Below are 24,074 nucleotides of genomic sequence, written 5' to 3' on the forward strand. Positions count from 1 at the left end.
CTGACAAAGCCCCTGTAGTAGTCAGTGGTGCTGGGGTTATTTCCTGTGTTTTCTGGGTGTTATGGAGCATGGGTGTTGAAGTGACAGGTTAAAGATGGGTGTCTGCTACTGTCCTTCAGCAGCACTACAAACAAAAAGCAGGTGTAAGCTTTTAGAGGGAGTGGGGGCTGGTTAAATCTGGACTTCTCAACACCTCTGTTGGTCATAATGACTTGCTGGAGGCAGGCAGCGGCTCAGGCGGTGCTGAAAATTGGGCTTGGCTTAGTCTTCAGTCCAGTTGTCCAAGAAAGGAAGGGCTCGGCTGCCTTTTGTAAACTGAGCTTGGAAAACATGGAAAAACATAGATGCGTCCTTTAGAGCTTGCAAGCTGTGCACACAGGTTGCACATGCGTGCTGCACAGCAAGCCTGTTTCTTCTTCCATAGAAGAATATTTCCTAGGTGTAGCATCCCTTGATGACATTTCATTGTATGCCGGGTGGATACTGTGGGAACTAACTCTTTACTTTTGGAAAAGCAGTGTAACGGCACAGAAGAGGGCGTGCAACACAGCAACCTGTGTGACCCATCGTCTGGCGGACTTCCTGAGCAGGTCGGGAGGAGTGGGCAAGAACAACTTTGTACCAACCAACGTGGGATCCAAGGCCTTTGGCAGGCGAAGAAGAAGCGTTCAGATATAAAAAGCGGAATGATAATGTAAATATGGTAAATACATTGCAATAAGCAGAATCTCCAGTGCAGGCAGCCTGTGGCATTACCAGAATTTTAGTTTTGCTGGATGAGTAACAGTGATAGTCTCTCAGAAAGCAGGGCAAGTAACAGTAAGAAGAACTTTTATAGATTTCTGCTTGGATAACTAGCTTCACCGTGTGTTAACTGAATGCAACAGTTTGGTTGGAATTATTTGCTTATTTTACCAGTAACGTTTCATTATCAATGTATTGGTAACTCTGGTTTTCTTTCTTTCAGATTGCCATGAAACTGAAAATTCAACTTTAATTTCTAATGAAAGCAACTCTTCTCCATACTAAAGACAGCTAAAAAGAAGATTAATTTTGCATCCTAATATTGAAAATCTTTTATTTAAGACAAATGAAAACACATCTGTTATGTATAGTACAAGAGAATCTAGTTATTAAAGTTAAATTATTGTATATTCTTTTTATATGCAACTCTATTTCAAATAAAATGTGGCGGCATCTATTATTTATTTATCTTCCAGCTTATGTGATCCATGTTACTTATCTTGGCATTACTGCCAAAAGACTCGGGGATTATACTAAACTGCTGCCTGGCAAGGCATATGTGTATTATAGAGTGTGCTGTGCCTTGATGTAAAACACTTAACTAACCTGATTGTACAGTATGTTGAAACAAACCAACCAACAAACCCAAACAAACCGGAACACTTCAATATTGTATCATTTGTGAATTTACACAAAATTAAAAAAAGTATTTTAGATACACTTGGATTGAGAAACTGATTTTTCATTTGAACACCCACCAGAAACATCTGGTACGAAGCCAGCATCATTGCAGATCAGATGGCCCATTGATCTGCTACAGTCTTATTCACTATAAATACCAGGACTGGAGTCAAAAGTTCAGAACAGAAAGAATAGCTGCCTTTTATATATCTTCATAAAGCAGTAGCTCAAAAAAAACTCCAAAAAGACACCAGTTAGTGAGAATTCTACTAGAAAAACAAAAAGAAGCTACAGCTACATGTAATAAAACCATAGATCTAAACTTCAGGTGTGGTTTAACCCTGTGTTAATACTGGATGTAGTTCAGATGAAACGGCCTGACATACTTTGTAGATTTTTGTCTGACGTTAAAAAAGTGAATTAGAAAGGAAGAGGAAAAGGAGCTAAGGAAATGTGCGTTTCTTCTAAGCAATCCTGAAACAGAGTCTATTTTAGGGATCAGGGATAAATAATTAGAGTGAGTGGAGAAGAGGGTAGCTGGAAGCAATCCACGGACTTCTGAGTGGTGCTGCCAACTTCCTCCTCAAAGCTGCTGCTGTTTCACTTTAGTAGCTGAGTCAGATATTTGTTTAGATTTGTTTTGTGCTCCACAGTGGGACTCTAAAATCTGCTTCATCAGTTCAGGTGAAGATGATCTCACTGTGCAAAGTTGAGGTTAAGGCTCTTACGATATCTCTGTCTGTCTCTGCTGCAGGTGTAGTAGCAAAAAGTGAAGTGTGGTCAACCAGATGTAGATATAGCCAGTAAGGCTGCCCCGCGATGCCGCTTCCATACCGTGCTCATTCGTCACTCTGATTTTACTCCTTGGGGAACATTTCAGCCCTGGTAAGTCAGCGTACAAAGCAGACCGTGTAGAGGATATAAACCAGGCTAGAGGGAAAGGTTCTAGTGCCTGAACGGGCAAAGAAGGGATGGTCAGACTTGGCTTGCAAATCTGTTGCCCAGAGATAGTCTCATGCTTTTTTCCATTTTCCTCTGAGGTATCTGAGACTGGCTGCAGCCGGGCACCCTGTACCCAGTGACGGACCGCTGCCCTGGGTGTCTCTGAGCATCTGGTTGGGTTAGGCCCAACTGCCAGTTTTGGGGCCCAGAAGCATTCTTTGCCAGGTTTCAGGTATCTTTCCCCGTTTTCCTTTGCACAAAGTGGGAGTCATATACTGAGATACCTGGCTACCTCAGTAACACCTCCCCCTGCCATTGCAGAACCTCTGGGCACAGGTGGCACGTTGTCTTTTTTATTCCCTACTACAACACCCAACAGCTTTACCTCCTCCCAAGATAAAATGCCTGCTAAGCTAAGTTATTGGCATGAATACATGTAATTAAATGATTCATATTCAATAAGAAGCCAGGCAATGTTCATGGGCCCCTTCTGGCTCTAAGGTCTAAATGCTCAGGCCGTTTATTTTTTCCATTTACAGCCATTCTTTGCTGAGACATCTGAGGCTGCTTCATGCAACTGTATGACACCTATGGTGCCCATCTCTTCTAAAAACTATTAGTTCTTTTCAGTTTAACAAAGTTAAACATTTTTTCTGTCAGCCAAAGGGGTTTCCTCAGACTGATACTCTGCCAAATCACAAACGTAACGTGTAAACCAGGTTCTAGTAAACTTGGTGCTGATTTCTACATTGTCGTGGTTGGAGGAAGGTTGGATGAAACTTTTGATGTGTGTTTTTTGTTTGGGTTGTTGGTTGTTTTTTGGTTTTTTTTTTTTTTTTTTTTTTTTTTTTTAATTTAGGAAGAAAGTTTTACTTTCACATCTCAAGATCTATTTCTTTTTTATCTTCTATCTTTTTTCTCATTAAGCTGTCTCTCTGCACAGCAATGCAATCCACTCACCAAATAAATATGCCTGTAAAGGACAGAGGGCCATGGCACTATGAAGAAGGAAAGGTGGGGACCCTTGCATGCTTTTCCATGATGTGAAAAGATAGAAACCCTTCACCACAAAACTGAGTTGCTCAGAGCTTTAGGAAAAGCAGATTACTACTGAAATAAGACAAAACTAGAGCTGTAAACACTAATATTTATTATTATTATTTTTTAATTTAAGGCAGCGGACATGGTAGAAGGAATTGCAGAGCCACTAGAAGCTTGTCAATTGCTTTGGATGACTGTGAACAGTTGGAAAAAATTGCTTTCATTTTTTAAAAGTGCTATTCCTGAGAATATTACCAAACTTGTCAGCTCTTAAACCCCAAACTTCTACCCCAGGAGAAAATCTATTTTGGAATTAGCATTTAACAAGGGAAAGTGTGGTTTCTATTGTACTTACCTTTCCATTTTAATTACGTTGCCATTCTAACCGTGCTGAAAGCTGGCAAAACATATGTTGGTGTAGTGCGTGTGAGTGGCATCAAATCTAAGTTATTTAGTGTTCAGTCAGCCAGGACAACAGTTGAGCACGAGTGTTTGTATTCTTGTATATGAGGCAGTATCATCATGATTGTAGTTTGGTTCTGACGTTTTTAGATGTTTGTCATTTTGCAATGATATGACATAAAGAAAAGTGTGTTTTCTTTAACAGCTAGGGTTTGGTTTTTTAAGCTGTGTGCAAATGAAGGCTTTGGGAGTGTACTTTGCGAGTAAAGGCAGAAGGGGAAGAAATTTCAGAGAAGGAAATATTTGAGGATAATTTATTGCAGACTGTCTTCATGTCTTTATAGAGTTTTGGGGCTTTGATTTTGCAGATTATGTTCTAGAGATCTGGTTTTCCAGGACAAATACAGACACAGGCACCATGTAGCCCCAGGAAAGATTATGAATTTTGCTCGGTCCTCTGCTTTGAGCTGATGGGAAGTAAAAAAGCACCATCGTGTGGCCAGTGAATAAGCACAGGGAGGGCGTACAGGGATCCCTCTCAGATGAGGTATTTACCCACCTGCTCCTGCTTTTATCTTGCTGGTGGGTGCACCTTCCAGCTGGTCATGGGGTGGGTGAGCAGGGGCGGCCACGGGCTGATGCCATGAGGCAAACTCAGCTGCTCACCTGCTGGAGCAGGCTTTGGGGGTGGGGACATGCAGGAGGGTGTTGTGGGCTCTCTGGGTGTCACAGGCCCCCAGAGCCACTGTTCAGGGCCACGGCACCACACAGGATGTCAGGCAGGCATGGGCCAGCTGGTGTGGTACCAAGTGATGGGTAACAGGACCTAATACCAACATTTGTCCCCATGGACCTTTGCAGCTGCCAAACCCGAGGTGCGGGACCTGTTCAGCTGTGTGCTTTTTGCCAAGGAGCAGGTGGTCTCCTGCTCCCAGATACGACTGATTTTTTGGTTCAGGATCCTGCACCAGGACGTTGCTGTCTGTATAGATAGAGCATCATTTTGAAATAACCCAAGCAGTCTTTCACTGTGGTTCTCTCTAGGTATTTAGACCCTTTTTTTCTCCTTCTGTTAGTGGAATTTAATTCATCTTCCTGAAAGCTTCCATCATCTGCAGTGTGAGAAAGGAGCAGAGCTAATGCTATTGCTTCTGACACTGAACACTGCCAAAAGCAGCTTATAGCAGGCAGTAGTAAATTTTGGTATTGGTTATCTAATCCAGCATTGTCATGTCTAATTAGCAGATTGAACGTCTCTACAAGGTAAAGAGTTTTAAGTTTTACCGGCTGGGGTTAAACCACGACAGTCATTTTTTGGCACCCAGTGTGGGTCACAAAGGGTTGAGATAACGGCAGGTCTAACCGGAGTGTATCAGAAAGAAATCGTTGTTGGTATTCGTCGGATTGGTTTAGTAATCATTGGCCACAATGCTGATTGCTCAGAGTTGCTGCCCACGCCCTCACAGTCGTGTTAGTCACTTTACTTGCAGGATGTGTTCCCTGTTAGGCCATTTGTTGTTCTTGGGACCCGGCCTAAAGTTATCATTGTGTTGTACTATATAGTACTGGCTTACGATATGGTGGACTCGTTGGTCGTAAAACTAATCTGGGCTGTGTACTCAGTATTGTTGTCACCCCTGTGCATCGGGTGGTCCGGGGCGAGGAATGCCAACAACTGCACCTGTGGCTTTTCCATAGAGCCAGCCTATATGTGGGGCCTACACCTCCCCCTTCCCAGGGCTAATTACTGATGTGTCTAAGATTTTTGGAAATTCTGAATATCTCTGGACTGTTGGAAACATCAAAGCACAGGTCCTGATCCTACTGCTAGGAATACTGAAAGTGGCTTTCACTTCCTGGACCTGGTTGAGAATTAACAGTTAACGACTAACTGTTACTACTCAGCCCCTGCGGCAGAAAGAGCAGCTGCTCCAGCCCCTGTGGCTACTCCATCCCCTGCAGTGGGCACTGCGGCTACTCCAGCCCCTGGAGTGGGCACTGCAGCTACTCCGTCCCCTGCAGTGGGCACTGTGGCTACCTCAGCCCCCATGATGAGTGATGCAAAAGACCAACCTGTGGCAGTGTCAGTTGCCTCTGTACAGAAGAAGAAATGGAAATAGAAAACAGCTCATTTAGTAAAGGAGGATGAAGTTGAGCCATCACAGGAACAAGATGAAGAAGATAACCTCTTGATCCCTATCCCTGAATGAACTACAGGATATGCAGAAAGATCATGCCAGTCAACCAGTTGAACACATCACCTGGTTGCTTCAGTGCTGGGATGATGGGGCTAATAGGCTGGAATTAGAGGACAGGGAAGCCAAGCAGCTGGGATCACTTTCTAAAGAAGGGGGACGTTCAGCGTTATGGCGTTTGCCTTCCCAAGTAACTGTTACGTGTGATGGAGCCCTGCTTTCCTGGAGATGGCTGAACACCTGCCTGTCCATGGGAAGTAGTAAATTAATTCCTTCTTTTGCTTTGCTTGTGTGTGTGACTTTTGTTTTGCCTTACCAATTAAACTGTCCTTATCTCAACCGATGAGTTTTTTCACTTGTACTTTTCTGATTCTCCCCCGTGTCCCACTGTGGGAGGAGTGGGTGAGCAGCTCAAATCATATGTGCAAGAAATCCGTTTGATTTCCAATTGCTCTTTGAGAATCTGCACACCAGTCTTCTCAGAGGAGACTGCGTGGCAAGGAGTGCAGTCACCTGCAGGTGACAGTCATGCATGACAGAGACGTAGGTACAATGGTCTTAAGTAACCCCTACCAAGGTTCTGTTGAGTAACTGCTCCCAAGATTGCCAGCAAACATAAGCCAGCAGCTGTGCTCTAGAAAGGAAATTGCCTTGGGATGAAGCAAAAGAGAAGTCTTTAAACACATACCAGTTTCTGTAGTTACGAAGTGCAGATGCAGTAAGCAGTGGTGTTGGTGAGCTGCCTGTCAGACACCCCAGGCACTTCCCTGAGAGGCCACAGTTCACGTTAGAGCACGTTAGAGCACCACGGGGGGTGGAGAGGACGGTCAGATCAGTGTTTGCAGCTCATTACCTTGTGTTTCTTAACATGGTGTTTTGTCTCCTTCAGCACTAGTCAGGTGTTGCTGGTGTTCTCTTATCTCCAAGTCCCCCCTGTCAGTCAGGTCAGAAAGGCTGGATGTCCCCGGTGCTAGGGGCTGGTGGGTTGCTCTAGGGCAGGTAGCTCTAGGGCTGGCAGGTGCCACAGCAGCACATGAGGTGAGCCCCAGCCCCTCCCAAGGGGAGGAAGGAGAATTGGTGGCTTCTGCTCCTCCAGGCTGGAGCCCCAGCCTTGCTCTGTGGCCAATGTTTCCTCTTGGCTCCTGGGAAGGAGTGCACAAAGGCTGCTTCCTACTGCCTGGCCTGCCTGCCTCCTGAAGTGCCAGCACTGCCCTGGCAGGAGGAGCACAGCTCTGTGCTGCTCAGCTGCCTCTCACCAGCTCCTGTCCCAGCAGCAGCTGGGCTCCCTGGAGGCCACCTCCTCTCCCAGGGCTGATGGAGACAGCCCATGGACCCCAGCAGTCCCCATCCTGGGGAATCTACTACTGCTGCTGCTGCATCTGCTGCTACTACTACTACTACCACCACAAGAAGTAGAATATACAAAACAAGTGATGCTCAATGCAATTGTTCACCACTTGCTGACTGATGCCCAGCCAGTTCCTGAGCAGTGGTCCCAGCCACATTTCTGCTTAGTTTATATGCTGAGCATGATGTCAACTGGTATGGAATACCCTTTGGCCAGCTGGGGTCAGCTGTCCTGTCCTGTCCCAGCTTCTTGTGCCCCCCAGCCTGCTCACTGGTGGGGTGGGGTGAGAAGCTGAAAAGTTCTTGGCTTGGTGTAAACACTGCTCAGCAACAATGCAAACATCAGCGTGTTACCAACGTTATTCTCATCCTAAGTCCAAAACACAGCACTGTACCAGCTACTGGGAAGAAGATTAACTCTGTCCCAGTCAAAACCGGGACAGCTGGGCACCTAGCATCCAGCTAGGGTCAACCCACCACACTGCTCCATGAAAAACTTCATCCTTTGGCTCTTTGGAGTCTTTATAGCTTCTTCATAGCTTCGCAAACACTTCAAAAGTCCAAATCAATTCTGTCAGCTACATTAATTTGCCCATTATTCTGCTGACATGCTTGAAAGGCTGTTACAGGTCTTCACTGTCTTTTGTTGTGGAGGAAGCCAATTATTCTAATTAACATATGTTCCTAAAATAGTTACATAGATAGTTTATAATTCCATTTTTAGCTCATGGTATAACCATGTTTTATATTGAACAACATCATAGTTATTATTACTAGTGAGTAGGAATGGCCTGTTACTGCAAATGAACCCCAAGCAAGCACATCGGGGGGAAGGATGACAATCCCAGCGCAGTGACTTCCATGGGGACAGGCAGATTTTATCAATGGAAGAGGTTCAGTAGCTTAGAGGTGTTTTAGCATGTTAATTCTCCTAGAGAGGCTGAGGAAAACAATGCTGCCAGTGATGTTTTCAAGTGTGTGTATATTTTCCAAGCAAGGTTTTTACTTTTAGTTAATGCAGTCCTTTCCTCCTAGGCTGGAAAAATCTTCTTTATCGTTCTGTGGTTAAAGATACTATCTAAGAGTTAAATTAGTTATGAAAATTAATATTGATTTGTGTTCTTTATGTAATAGAAGCAGATAATTAAATGGAAAAAGGAAATAGGTCTGACCTTCAAATGCTGGAATTGCAGAATTTAAATGTTAAACTGCCTTAGTTTTTGTTTACAAGACTTACAGATAAGCAGATCAGAGACCAAGCCATATGAACACTTTATGTGTATTGACAGTGAAGTCAGAGATTTTTTTCATAAACTTTATGGATTGGCTATTTCTAGTTCAAGCTTATTCCTGGTAAGGTTACACACTTCAGTGTGCAAAAGCTTTGTCTGCATTATATGAAGTTGCCTTTTGCTTCTCTTTCCTATGTAAGGTCTTCAGGAAAAAGAAAATGTATGTATTGTACCTTTTCCCATGAGATGATGGCAGAGCTCTGTGTTGTTTTGCTCCTTGGGTGTTGAAACACTGGTTTTATAATTGTGTATTTTAAACCCACATGCATTTAATATTTAACTAACTGAAGTGTCTTTGTGATTGGAGTTCTTGGTAGGATTAGTTTCCCTATTCAGTTATTCCAGTGACTTTCTGAAAGATGATGGAGTACCACCTTGTAACAACTGCATCTACAGCTGCAGCGCTGGTAACTAAAAGCTTAAGCACATCGCTTAGTAGCCCAGGTTGCCAAAGTGTCCCACTCAAAGAAAGAACAGCGCTGGTAGCCTCAGGGTCCCTGAGACCTTTCTCCAATCACCTGTATTTCCCCTCACCAAAAGTTTTATTGCTTGTTCGGGTATTCCTTGCAACATCTGTTGAAGCTACAGTTTATAGGCTCCCACCAGTGCCACTCTAATGATATGGCAGGTAGGACTGCAGGTAAAGCCCCTACTCTTACAAATGATAGTAATTTGACAGGCAAAATGCACTTCTAGTTCAGGAGCTCTGGATGATATGTCAAGAAAAAAGTCAGGTTGGGTTGTCTCTCACAGCCAGCCAGCTTTAAGCAGATCATGCTCCATCAGCCCTCCTACACTGTGTAAGAAAACCGCTTTCTCCTGCAGGCTGCGGGATCCCTAGCCAAGGAAACCAGGCTTATCTTTTTTTATAGGTGTTGCCGTTGCCCCCTCGCCTGTCCCCCTTGCCCCCTTGTCTCCCCAGGTTTTACTCTCCAATCAGAAATTCAGCCTGATGGGGCTTCCCAAAGTACAGCCCCCAGCGTACTGATCGGAAAACGCTGTGACTTGTACATCAGGTACTTTTTGCTGTATACCATTTAATGACCTTATTTAACATTATAATTGAGTCACACTAAGAAGTAATATCCCATATGTCTCATAACTCACTTTTTTTCTCAAGCTTGGTATATCCGGTTCCTGGAATTCAGGTGGCATTTCTTAGGTGAGCTGATTCTCCCTTACAGCACTCATGGAGGACCCTAAATTGATGTAGATACAATGTGTACCTATAGAGCCCATTTACTTTGCTACAGAAGCAGGAAGTACCTTTAATGTAAATGAGCATCTAGACAAAAATTTTCATGTCTTTGTTTCAACCTTAGATAAAAACTATATCTGGGAGGAAGAGAGGGGAAGGCATTTTATTTTCTATGTTTTTAGTGACTGCATAGAAATTAAAACTATGTAAATGTGCTCAGTTAGGAGTGACTGGTAAATACATCTTCTAGAAGCTAGAGGGCATAGGAGACACAGAAAGTCTCTGGTACAACTCCGTTATCAAGAGGTGTGAGTGAGTCAGGAGTAACTTTCTGTTCTTTTCACATAAAATGGCACTTGCTACTTAAGTTCAAATTGATTTTGTTCTCTCTCTGAAGTGAAGTGGCTGAAAAGCAGAAATATCTGGATTTTTATTAGTTTTGGGGATGATCGAAAGGAAAATAAATTATTTGTATTGCTGTTGAGTTAAATGAAGATGTTATTATATGCTTTCCATTTTTAATCCAGAGTAGTTTAGTAATAAGTTCATATTCTGTAGGAGCTCCTATTATTAACCATTAAATAGAGAACTACTAATAACTTTTAATGGAACAGGTCAAAGGTGAGTTCATGGGCATAGGAACATTGCTATCGAGCACAATAACCATAGACTTCAGATTTCCACTTGTCTAGCTGGTCTGGACAAAATACTTGGTGACTTTTCTTCACCCTTACACAGTGTTTCTGTGATAGTGAATTCATGCTGTGTTTTACGTTACAATCCATGTGACTGCTAGTATAATACCTGCGTGAGAGGGATACTGGTAGACTTTTTGCAGTATAGACCAAGCCTTATTTCATTCGTATTTTGAGAGTAAAGTTCACAGGGCTTACCCAACACCTGCAAGAGAAACAGAGCATCTTGAGCCACTCTTTGGAAGACCTCCCCAAATTCCAGTGTGGTTTGTTTTCAATTCAAAGTAATCCTTCAAGAGAACTGAACTTGCTACAGTCTGTGAAGGAGTGGAGGTGTACGTATTGATTAGTGTATGCCGAGTGTCTTGGATTGTTTGACTTTCTCAAACAAGAAATCAAAGGTCCTGTGAGTTTGTAGGACTCCAGCATCAAAGAAAAGATTCCCTTTGAGCCTTTGTGAACTGCTGCATTTTCCACAGGTTTTATGCCTAAAGCCAGATGGGCACTGAACCACAGGATGATATTCCAGTAAACAAAACAGGACTGGTGGAGTAATGAAACTTCACTGAATTATTCATTGGGTCCTGAATGATGCAGAGTTATTATAGCCAACACCCCTGAAGACAAGAGCAGTGCAAGGCACAGCCCTGCCTGTGCAGAACACCTGGCCTGTTTTCCCAGGGAGGCATCCACAAAAATGAGTGTCTGGCATAAATGAACTGCAGTAAACAAACATGTTTGGTAGCTGTCCGTTAGTCACTGAGAAGTAGGCGATCTAATTCCAAAAAAAGTTAAGTGCATGCTCCAGTGCCATGGGCATAAAATTAAAAGCATGTTCAAATGCTTTGCTGAAAAACAATGGACTTCTACATATCTTTAAAGAGAAGCACATCTTCAAGCTTGCTGGCTCCATCTGATGATGCCTCCTAGTAAGTGTCACAGATAACTACAAGAACACAGAATATATCAACACAGAGCTGGTTCCAAAACCAGTGCGTACCAATAATGTAATTTTAGCCCACGAAGCGTTTCTCAGCTGGCCTTTGGAAGTTGAGGAGCTGTACAGCCTCATCAGAAAGGTAGGTATCTCGAGGTACAGCACTCCTACTGCTGTCACGGTTTAATGATTGGTGATGTGTTAATGTACTGAGTGGGGAAGTTAAAGGAATGTGTCCAGCAGAAGCAGAGAAGCTGGAGTGGAGAAAGTTATGATGGTGAGGCCAGCTGTGCCTATAAAACTGAACACACCTTTCAAATAAAAAAGATTTGGAGGTTTATTTTTTGGATCGTGTTGAGAGGGAGTTTCTGCTGAAGCCTGCTGGTAGTGGTGGTGCATGAATCAATGTTTCAATCTGCAGCTCTGGAGGAGAGATTATTTTGGGGGTGTGGGGGTGGGGGGGAGTGGGGAGGGCCAGGGAGAAACCCCTCTGTAGAATGAATTTGGAATTAAACCCTCCCATCTTCCCAAAAGAAAGTTTGTTTTTCAAAACCCCATCACAAACTTTGGTGGAAGAAGTGAAACATTCAGAATTACCACGTAATAATCTGATGGCTGGTATCCACTCGCGGCTGAGAAGCACTGGCAGGGAGGGTCATGCTGTCATTTCAGATCCGTGCTGGGCTTGAATGTGGTAGCGTTGAGTGCTATAAGAAAATCCAAGAGCAAAACAGTGGGTGGTACCACAGGGCTTGAGAGACATGCATGCCGTGTGGGCTGAAGAGTTACAGAATACTGTTGATGAGTGCCATCTGTACTGCGTACTCAGAGAGGCAGAACCCTGTAGACAAAATAGAATGGAAGGGTGTAAGTCAGGGCATCATCGTGAATTGTGCAGTGATTAGTGAAGGAAATACCGGAGTACTCCAGATTCCCTGTGTGACTTTGTATCTTAAATTACGTCTTTTAAACACTGTATTAATATAAAATCCAAGTATATATTAGTAATACACAAGTTGATTTAACTCAGCTGATATCCCATTTTAGATGTCTGGCTTCCTTCTGATGGTGGCTACTGCTAAGAGCTGTCATACTACTTGAAATTCCCCAAGAACAAGGTACAGATGTTGTTTCACCATCAAATGTCACAGAATATTTGATTTTTTTAATCCTCCAGTGTTTTCTAAAAAATACAATTTACAGTTTGTTACCCGGTTTTTCTTATTCATTAAAGGGAATGTAACACTTGTTAGGATGCCTTGTAATTCTACAATAAAATTTGGCAAAATAATCTGATAGTTTGTCATAGGAAGCCAAGAAGTTATTTGCTTTGCTACTAGATATCTAAGCATATGGCTACTGGAATATGTGACTCAGCTTAAAGGCCTTTTTTGTCCTGACTAGTAATTTGCAGGAGACTGATACATGGTTCATCCTAAAAATGCAGGTTTTGATTTGATAGAATATTATCAACTTCATGCAGTAGAAGACTGCCGCCTTTGCATTTTCTATAGCAGATGCACACACCACCTTTGCTAGCCGTGTTTGGTGAGACAGTGTTGCTAGGCAGAGGCATGGAAAAGTTCTAGTGTTGTTTCCTTGAAATAACATGTATTTATGTCTTGCCACTGGCACAGTCCTCCTCCTTCCTGCCTGATCACTGGAGCTACCTCCAGTAACAGGGGTTCGGTACTTTATTCTCAGCTTGGCTTGTAAGAGATCATAATTTATAGGGAGCTTCACCGAGGGAGAGCAATGGGAAACCAGGCATTCTAAAAAGTTACATACCCATGACTTCTGCACAACAGGCTGGCCATTTTTGATGTGATTTTTTGTGATATCTTTGTCTATAGGGCTGGAATAGGATGAAGTTTAGTTACCGTGTCTCTGAACTTTTGACACTCTGGCTGGCTATTTTCTCTATATTATTCCCTATCCAGTCCAGATGTTTCTGCACATGAACCGCCCAGCCATTCAGCTTATATTTTTGGATGGCAAAGCCTTGATTTTGTCTTGGGATGGAGGACATCAGAATGTGGAGACTACCCATTTTTTGTGGAAGGACTCCAGCGGCTCTGGCATTCTTGCATGACTGGATGTGGTTACTGAGACCCACAACATTCAACTGCTGCATTAAAACTGACCTTGGTAGAGGTTGTGTGATTTCTGTAGTGTTTCTCTGGGCTGCTTCGGGTGCAATGTTATGTGTTTCTGAAAGACTGTTCAAGCTGCTGGAAGTCCCACATGAATGACCCTTGAGATTAGTGGCACTCCGCTCAGCCTGCGTTGGCCTGATGCTGCCTGCAGCCTGTGCTCCTGACGGGCCTTGGTGTTTTAAACCCAAATTCAGATCTGTTCCTCCCTTGAGACATATGTTGAGAGGGTTATACTCTGCTTAAGTCTGTCTGGTAGTATTTCTAAAACTGGTGGTAAAAACTGGTTGCTTACTCCTCTGGGCAGATTTCCAAACCAGCTCTGCTCCCAGCAGGTCTCACTAGGACAAGGGAGTCAGGCTGAGTGCTGCAGCCATAAACAAGATGAAATGGGAAGATTTTTCAGAAAAGCTGACTTTGTGCTATCCTGGCAACCCCCCTTGTTAAACTCCTTGTTTTGGGCCACAGTGCTTGTAAGGGGTGGGAAAAGCATGTGGAAACCTGGCCTCTTCCTCAGAGCTGTCAGGGAAGCTCAGGCTGCCTGAGAAGTGAAAAGCTGGGTTTCCTCTAACAGCGGTGGCGTTCTCCATTGCTTGTATGACACAATTTACATTATTAAGTTGCTGGAACACATGATGAAGGCAGAAAAGGAGAAAGGAAGCTCATATTTTCTAGTCAGAAGATTAAGAGCAACCTAAAGCGTGCAAGGACTCCGGCGTGTGCCTTACTGCAGGCACTGCCAGCGGTCCCATTGTGTGCAGGCAAGGCAGAGGAAGGCTAAGCAGGGGCTGAGAACACACATGAGTGAGAATATCTAAAAAGTAAAATAGGCAAAGATAAACCAGAAAGAGCTAAAATCCAAACCTGTAATTCAAAGAGGGATACATTATTCTGCTTCTTCCCCCTTCCAAGTTTTTGGGTGGCCAGTTCTGACTATAAGCTGTATGGAGCAAGAAATGTGCCCTAACCTTAACAGAATTTGGGATGCTGTTTAATTTGCATGGAGTTGTTGTGGTTTAACCTGACAGGCAGCTAAATACGACACAGCCACTCGCTCACCCACCCACCCTGCAGTGGGATGGGGGAGAGAATTGGGAGAAAAAGTAAAATTTGTGGGTTGGGATAAAGACAGCTTAATAGGACAGAAAAGGAAGGGAAAATACAAAGGAAGGGAAAATACTACTGCTGCTGCTACTACTACTACTGATAGAATTAGAACATTCAAAACAAGTGATGCACAATGATCGGCAGTGATGTGGCCAGCTTCCCCCCTAGTTTATATGGTGACCATAATGTCAACTGGTATGGAATATCCCTTTGGCCAGCTGGGGTCAGCTGTCCTGGCTGTGTCCCATCCCAGCTTCTTGTGCCCCCTCGCCTGCTCACTGGTGGGGTGGGGTGAGAAGCTGAAAAGTCCCTGACTTGGTGTAAACACTGCTCAGCAACAATGCAAACATCAGCATGCTACCAATGTTATTCTCATCCTAAATCCAAAACACAGCACTGTACTGGCTACTGGGAAGAAAATTAACTGTTTCCCAGCTGCAACCAGGACATGGATGAAATGAGAAGGAGAAAAAAGGAAATCCAGGCTTAGCAGAAAGGATAGTTTTTATTGTGTGAATGCAGTTGTAGGATGCAACCACATCGGGTAGCCAGGAAAAAAAAGAAAAGCATGATGGTGTTGCCATTAGGCGTGCTAAAGAGCACTGGTATTGATGCCAGTGCATACTGACATCAGTATGAGCGCTTACAATGAGAGCAATTACTACCAGATTCCTGAGAAGGTGGTGGAATTTGCCAAGCACCCAAAAAACAACCAGACCATTTTCAGGTCCTGATTATTTCCTAATGAACTGCTTGATCCCAAGGGCCTATAGCAGCCATGAAAGTCTGCCTTTGCAAAAGCCTCTTAGAATAGTTCCATTCAAATACAGACGTAATTACACCTCTCCTCACAATATTATATTTCAAATATCCTCCCAGTAATCAGAATCACTGCAGTGTGTGAGGAGTGAAGAGCTCCTTTATCCTCACAGCAGAAAGCATCTGAACTGTTATGAGCTAAAGTTTTATAATGGGAAAGGCTAATAGAAAAGGCTTTGAGGCATCATCACAGTCACAAAAAAGGCATGAGCAAATCTGAGTCTGACAGCAAGCAACAATGCTGTCCCTTTACAAGAAAATGCTCCGATGGAGAGCAAGTGAGAGAGAACAAGAATCCCCTTTCTCCCCCACAGAAAATCACAGCTACAGAAAAGTTGTTGTACATTTCAGTTTGTTCCCATGGTTTTAATCTTCTGACTTGCTCTAATTATTCCTGTTCAAGGCTGATTTATGTTTGGCAACTCTACATTAAAAAAAAAGTTCCCACTAACAGAACAACGCTCATGCTTGCAGGCAGGACGAGGGGAATATGACATGTTAAGATGCAATGTGAACCAGTCATTTAGCCGAACTTTCCATGAAAATATCTCTGATACTGGCTGTACCTACTGGTTTTGCCTTATTTGCAGTAGGACCTTGGTTTTCTGTCTCCTCTTGATGAAGAGCAGAAATGTTGACCTCATAAGGGATTTCTGCCAGTTTGCTTTCAGGGGTTTTTTAGTACTAATACATAGTGTATTTAACAACTGCATGTTTTTTATATGAGCAGTACATAACACAGTAGTAAGCCCGTAAGAAGTTTCAAGCAGCTCTAGTGTGTTATGCCATGACATTCAGAGCTCTGCTTTCCAGAAGTATGAGTTTTGTCAGTTGTATTTGTAATCCTTGTGTTGGGATGGTCACCTCACAGGTAGGAAGGAGTAGGATACATCTGACAGCTAGGTAACTGGGAAAGTCTGTAAAATCCAACAGTATCTTATGGATACTGAGTTCCTATAGGTTGTATCAAAATCAGCATCCAGATGTTTTCCTACTAAGGGAAAAGTGAGGAATTAGCTGCTGTCTTTTCAGAAGCTGCCAGTCACTGTGATCTGGAGATGAGCTTGAGGGATCTGTCAGAAGGAAGCAAGGGAGCCATAATGGGTGCATATGGGACTTGGTAAAGAACTGAGATTTGGATGTATAATAAACAGCATGGAAATCTATAGGAAAACAACCTTTGCTAGTTCTGCTGCTCATCCAGAGATATGGACTTTGCAGTTTCTCTTCAATGGGTATGGGTGTGCATTCACAGCGCAGAGGTGGGTTGTCTGTGGAGGTGACCATTTTTTCAAATAAAAAGCAACTGGTAGTTGTTATTTGATCATGGGACAGAAAGTGGGACCACAGATAAAAGCAGCAGAGCTAGAAGAGGAGCCTTCCTCCTGGAAGTTATAGCCGACTGGCTCCAAAGGCATTGCTTGGCATTGCAAAGGGGACTGATGTGCCTCTTGTCACCTACACACAAAGGAAGATACACAAGCAGCGAGTAAGTCAAGTCGTATTTAAAATGGAGGAAGAAATACTAACCAGTGAGCTGTAGGCTCATGAGTGTTATTGCAAGAAGCTTTACTGAAACAGCCTGCAAAGTCTGAGGACTAACTGTACGTAGAAACAAACTGAGCTGGCTGGACTGAAAGGCTGTAATTTACTAGATGAACAGTCTGCAGAGATACGGTTCAGTACTAAGTGAGGGTTGCTAAATGAAAAAAGAAAAATATTATTCAGTAGATATCGATCTGTCTAATTACATGCAGGATTTATTTAAAGTGGAGACTAGTCTGCTTTAAAAAAAATATAGTGGGTATGTCTGTCTGAGTGCATTTACTGTTGGAAGCACTGGATTCCCACATGTGGTATCATTTAGTTGTTTTTACAATATATAAGAAGGAATGCATTTCTTGATACTAAATTGTCTTGTCTGGTAAAGTACAGGTGGTCCCAGGTTATATCTATGGGGCTATCAAAGTAGCATTTGACATAATGAGGGCAATTTTATATGCCCCATGGTCATCAGTATTTCTGAGGAGAAGAACAAGAATGGGCCAAATACCAAGGATTTGTCTGACAGCTGCTCTGTGGAAAGAGCTCTGGATCTGCACGGCAAAGTGGGTGAGCTGGAGCTGGAGAACCATGGAAGCCACGCGGCGGGGGGGGGATCCCAGTCCCACTTGGTCTCCATGAGTCACGGGGACTGTAGGGATTTGGTTTCTTATGAACCTGCTGATGAGGAGTGACGGATGACAAACTCCTGCTGGAATTTTTTCCCCAGTTTTCATTAACCTCTGTATAGATACTCTTTTAATTAAAATAATCTTGACGGCACCTATGAAAAAGCTGTGGGGGTTGCAACAGCAATTAAATGTGTTGTCAAAAATGATAAACAGCTTGGTATCACAGGAAGGAAATTAACACTCTGACCAATAATGGAATAGTAATCTTAATCCAGAGCTTTTTGCCTTTCAAGAACTCCTTAAAATGAATGGGTTTTGGAGACCAGGAAATTTTAGAACCAGACAGTTAAGCAATAGGTGCCATAAACCATCTCCATTTTAAAAGTCAGTGTCATACTGGTGTAATGGTGGCTGATAGCCAGCCAGCAATAAATGTGATGTTAATGAGACAGTAATAACGGTGTATGTACAAAACCTAGACTATTTGCCTAATTTTGGGGTATCAGAAAGATTAGGAATTGTATTCAGTGTTAGGTCCTGGCAGTGGAGTTTAACAGCGATCTGCATCAATGCCGGTTGTCTGTTTTGGGTTGTCCACTGCAGGGAGAAGGCATGTAAATGCTGGCAGGCTATTCACTGTTGTGAGAAAGATACAGGATTTGAGAGCCTCAGTTTCTAGATTATGTCACCCTGAGTCTTTTATTACCTGGGAGCTGTGCTGAGCACATAAATACACAGGTCTTTTGGTAAATTACAAACCCCCTAAATCATGGTGTTTTGTTCATTCTAAAGGCATTGTTTGTCCTTTAGATGAACTGGTACCACATTTGGTCAGGCACAAAAAAAGTCAAACCCTCTCTGCTGGCCCATGCTGGAAGGCGCAGCCCTCTCCCCAGTCACACCAGGTTCAAGAGGTGCAGATGGAGCTGCGGTGGGTGCAAGGACCGGGTCACTCTCCCCAGCACGCTCACAGAAGAACTGGTGAGAAAGGCTGCCAGGGAAGGAGCAAGCTGTAAGAAGAGCCACAGTTTTACTGTGGGAGAGGGTGACAGCTGAGTGAACTAAAGGTTGGACTCCAGTGTGTCCTTGGGAGAAGAGAAATGGAAATAGTCCATCAGTAGGCACCAGGCAGGGCAGATACAGGCAGGCTTGTAGGACCTGGGGGTAGATGAGTCTGTCATTATTCAGAAACTGAGTGAAAAATTATTCTGATTTCCTGGCTACCCCAGTTGCAGTGCCTGAGCTAAATGCTGCTCAACCTGTCACAAGGGCAAGAGGTGAAGGATTACCAGGGATCCTTGTAACTAAGGGTTAAATGGAGAAATTTAACTCCTGTGTCAGCAAGAGAAGGGCTGACAAGTTTAGTAAAGATAATCCTGCCTTATCCTTATCCTGCCTCCCCAAATGTAATCTAAGCAGAGCTGCACCTTGGCAGTTAGGGCTTCCTTTTGCCCTTCTGCTCCCACCCCTGCACCCTGGCTTATGCCCCTCTCCTTCACATCTGCTTGGCCTGCTCTCAGCAAACATGAGAATTAAAGGATGGGGTGACAGCCTGTCATGTTCCTGGTTAGAGGCACCTGCACAGTAACGTGCTTGAGATGTTTCAAAGGGAAGCAAGTTTCTTGTCCTGCTGAAGCTTTAATACCTGATGTCTTTTCTGGTGATATGTGTGCACCCATCTACAATGTGTGCCCATCTACACAGAGGGGTTTTTTATCTCCCTTTTTTCATCCCTAAAATTAAAATGAATCTTTTCATTGACTCAGAGCTACATCTCACAAAAGCTGTGATTTGAGTAAGAAGATAATAAGTAGCAAGATGTTAAAGAAAGAGCTTATTTCTTGCTTGCTTTGCGATAATGTCCAGCAGTGTAAAAAGACTGGATTCTGTTATACAAGAGACTAATTCAAAATGTAGAAAGAGACATTTCCTACCCCAAGGTCATTTGCACTGTAAGGAAACTTGAAACATCAGAGCAAAAAATCAACGTGTAAGTATGGAGAACTGGGGAACAGGGCGACAGCAAGTCCTTTTCTTCTCTGCTAAAAAAGGTACTGTTTGTTCCTCACAACCCTCCCACTTACTCTTATGGTTGACTCACATCTTCTAGTGCGTGTGGATGAAGGCTTTGGCCTGAGGGATGATGACAGCCAGGACCAGCTTACTTCATGGACTAATTCAGGAGAGAGTCTTCTGCTTTTAAGGAGTAGCTTGGAAGATAGCCCGTCAGGCAGCAGTGGCTGGAGGAGCCCTAAGACTGACCAGCCAGGTATAGGGTGTTCACTAGGTGAGCAGGACCAGGAGACAGGGACTTAGAGCTACAAAGATGACTCCAAAAAAAGGTGTCCGTGTGTCATGGGAAAGGGCAGTGATGGAGGACATCAAGGGGGGTTGATGGGAGCAGAATAACAAGCAAGTGTGAAAGGGGCAACGGGCGAGGAAGTTGGAGCAGAGAGAAGACAGCCTCCTCGATGATGACAGAGTTTGGGGAACTGAACTAAAAGCTTCCCTTGTGAGGAAAGCCTCATAGCTGGAGATCTCAAGGGATCAGTAAAGATGTACACTGAGTCACAGTGTCAGCCTCCAGACCAGATGTATGCAGAAAACGACCATGCTTTCTTATTGATGTAAGAGTAAAAACTAAATGCAACAGAAGTGAAATGTGTCATTTCCAAGGTATTTTCATACTTCACAAAGCCAGAGGTTTAGAAGGTTTATTTTATAAGTCAGCAATAGGCAAAATGTGAAGTACTTCTAAGGAAACACCTGTGTTGAATAAAAACAGTAACATACCAGACATAACATGGGTGGTAAAACAAATGTTTAGCTTTCTATGTAATATCATTGATTTTTTTTTTACTACAATAATTTCATTAAAAAAGATAAACCTACATTTGTTGAAATTGTGGTGTTGTCCCACTACTCCTGACAACAATGATGTTTTAAAAAAAAGTTTTTTTAAACTTTCTTCCAGTAAACCACATCTGGATTTTTAACCTCACTGAAAGTTTTTATTGTGCTTCTATATCAGACTCTATTATAATGGAATTGTTATTTATCTCCATATTTATCCAATTCCTCCTTTGTGGGCAGTCTTATGTTTAACAGGGTCTTTAATTACATTCCTCTACTAGCTGACCACTACAAAAATTGAAATCCTCACCACAAATCTGTACAAATGTTTCCACTTGCATTGGAAGACAAAAATAGAATAATTCCATGTCTTTTTGGACGGATGCCTAGCTGAAACTATGCAGGGTTTGACTGACAAGAGGATGTAGTCTTTGCTGAGAGCACTTTCTTTAAGGTCCTTTTTAGTCTTCAGGAACATTTAAGTAGATGAATGAAGAGATGATTTATCCTAGTTTCCCTTCATTTTTGTTAACTTTGCCTGCTTTTTAGTAACTTTTGTCTTCTGCAACAAAATCTTTTCAGCTCCTCGGGCTTACTGAATATATAATCACAAGCTGGTAAGTAGTAACTTCAGGAGTTCTGATTTGAAATGGCACTCTATTCTTTTGTGTACAGCTGTAGTAGAAGAATAAAACCCCTTTGTGCAGCTCAGCAAAAGTAGAATTATTTAAATGCTCAGTATTTGCCAGGGTTATAACTGTAAAGTGTAGTCTTTCAGTGGTGAATAAATACGGCTAACACATAGCTCAGCCTCCGAATGCAGCGGAGAGACTTTACTTAAGTAAGTTCAGAATTATTTTGCATCCAAGTGAGCTCTCCTCACTGTGCGGCATGGCGCATTATCTGTTTCCTGGGGAATGTGGATGGGAGCTTACAAAGCACAGCAGGTAATTGGCTGCTTCAGCCGAAAAAGCGTATTTGTCGGTATATACAGAAAGAGAATGAGAACAAATGGTAATTATTATCGTGTGATAATATTTATCCATAGTCTTCTGAGCTGCCTGTGAGATTAAATCCACACCGATGCTCTGTAACAGCAGTGAGTGTTAGATGTGATGTTTTAGCAGCTGAACAACTTTTTCTGTCAATGCATTTTGGACTGGAATGTTCATATGCTTTGAATATAAAAAAGGATGTGAATGTGTATGTGGTAACAGTTTTTCAGAAGGCTTTCTTCTGCAGTTCAAGACTTTTGTTTCTGGCTCTTAGCATATATTTTTGTGTCATTACTTTACTTTGAGCCATATCTTCATTTTTTGTGAACGGTCCTATCTCTGAAGTCCATGGAGAGTGAGCATAGTGCAGCCTTGAGGCAATTATTTCTGTATTTCTAAAACTTGCATACACTGATGCAAATATTTCCTCTTGGAAAGGGAAAGCTGTTACTGGGTTAGATACTTTTTCTCAGTTGCACATGTGGCAGTTTCTACAGACAGACTGAAAGAAAGCTGCAATGGTATTATCTATGCTTTTTGTTTAAAGTGGTTCACGTCCAGATGGGTGTGGAAGTGTGCTGGCAGTGTAAAGACAGTTGTACCAAGTTCCTCCTAAGACAGGGCCATTTTCATGAAAACCTTTTTTTTGCTGTTTTTTGTTTCCCTCCTCTCTTTAACTAAATGAAGCATGTGGTTTAAATTCAAGGCTAATAGATGCTAGAATAACATAAATCTATTTTAATTTTCATAATATATAAATTGGTAACACCCATCCTACCCCACTCCCCCCATACATGGGGCTTCATATTTTAAAGATTCATTTGTACAGGTAAGTATGGATGACAAGTCTCACTGAAATTGACGCAGGAGTATAATATTCACTTTAAAAATCTTTGCAGTTTCATGTTGCAGGACTGCAGTCCTTGTACAGTTTGGTTTTAATTTGTTTGCTGAAAATCTTACCAAGAAACCTGTACAACGTTTTGGAGGCTGAAATTGTGCTGCACCTGTAGAAGCAGATAAAAATGAAATATTTTATGGATTTGGTAGGTCTACATTACTGTTTGTAGGGATGATACTCTGAAGACTGAAAAATAGCTCACACATTTTAACCCTTCGCTATTCTCACTAGTTTGTTTCCTCCTCTTGGGTAAAGAGGAAATCAAAGTGTTTCTTTGCTTCTATTATACACCCTTGTACTCTTTGAGATGGCTTTAAATCTCCATCAGTGTTGTACAAGGTAAAATGTGTAATAAAGAATTAAGGGAAATGGGGTTAAGACATGCAATGTCTAATAAAGGATATTAGTATTTATTGGCAGTCATCCTTTGGCCTATGTAAACTTTTTTTTCCAAAGGGCACTTACATTGCTATTGCTATCTTTACAACCATCATTCTGTGTGCCAATGCGTTTTTTCCTCATTCACCCTTTTTTATTATTTTTTGAATGCCAAATACTTAATGTGTCAATTCTGGCAGAAAGCTCTGGTGATGAAAGAGGAAATAAAATGGCTTGAAGCAAGTTGCTGGAGAGGCACATACAGGATGGCACAGCCATGGAAAGCTCTTTGGTTTTTCACAGGAGTTGCACAGCAGTGTTCATAGTGACTTAATGAACACAGGAGGAAGCACATATTTTTCTTGGGCCCTGAAAGCAAATGTGGTCTCAGAGTGCAAGGTTTACTACCAGTGTAATCAGCTAGAGTAGCATGAGTGACCGTGTGCCAACTTTCTTTTGCCTCCTGTGTACCTGGCCCAATTAACTCCATGCTTCATTCTTCAGTCATCTCCCCAGGTGGCTGTCTGGTCTTAATGGGCCATAAAATGGGTGGCACTGGTCCATATGGAAATTCCTTGTAGTGTAGGGGGTCTCATAGCCCTTCATAGGGGTCCCTGAGAGTGTCACAAATGGCAACGCTGTCTAAAAGGAAATTCAGAGGTTGAGTACCTGTGCTCTCTTCCGCTCGCTGGAAGAGTCCTTTTGAATATGGTCATCAGATGAAAGCTAGATCGGTTTGGGAGAGCTGCACAGAGCACCCAGTGGAATGAACTTCTGTTAAGCACACAGGAAAGAACTTCAGCTGGGATAAGATACTGTTGTCCTTATCTCTTAAGCAAGATTTCTTCTTTGCTTCTCGCTCCCTCCCTGCCAAGTGGTGATTAACCATAACTTTTCTAATGGACTTCTAAACAGGTTGTGCTTAGTTGTAAGTCAAGTAGCTCAGTTGTTTCCCTACTATCCCCTCTGTGTTTTCTGGACTCTAACCTTCCATCTGCAGATGTCACTGGGGTGGGAGGTAGCAGAGGGAAGATGGTCTGGTGAAAGATGCTCACTCTGCAGACGTCAGACTCCAAAGGAAAAGCCCTGGGAAGAACTGAACTTCTGCAGGTGAAGCTCCACAGGGAGGGAAAGCACCTTGTGCTGGGAGCCCAGCAGAAGGCAAGAGATCCTCAGGTTTTAGGTAGGCTTATACTTGAAAATGCATTGAAAACATTTTA

General features: G+C 42.8%; 1 protein-coding gene across 2 annotated transcripts in view; it reads left to right on the forward strand.

Annotated features, from left to right (window-relative positions):
• The first annotated feature begins 1,350 nt into the window (after window positions 1-1,350).
• The window catches only part of INSC (INSC spindle orientation adaptor protein), a 213,932-nt gene continuing 191,208 nt past the window's right edge, over window positions 1,351-24,074 (forward strand). For both annotated transcript variants that reach the window (XM_080404757.1, XM_080404756.1), the window contains exon 1: window positions 1,351-21,197. The gene's annotated coding sequence lies outside the window, so the exon portion shown is untranslated. The remainder of the gene's footprint in view (window positions 21,198-24,074) is intronic.

Source organism: Falco punctatus, assembly GCF_963210335.1.
Source record: "Falco punctatus genome assembly, chromosome: 10".
NCBI lineage: Eukaryota > Metazoa > Chordata > Aves > Falconiformes > Falconidae > Falco > Falco punctatus.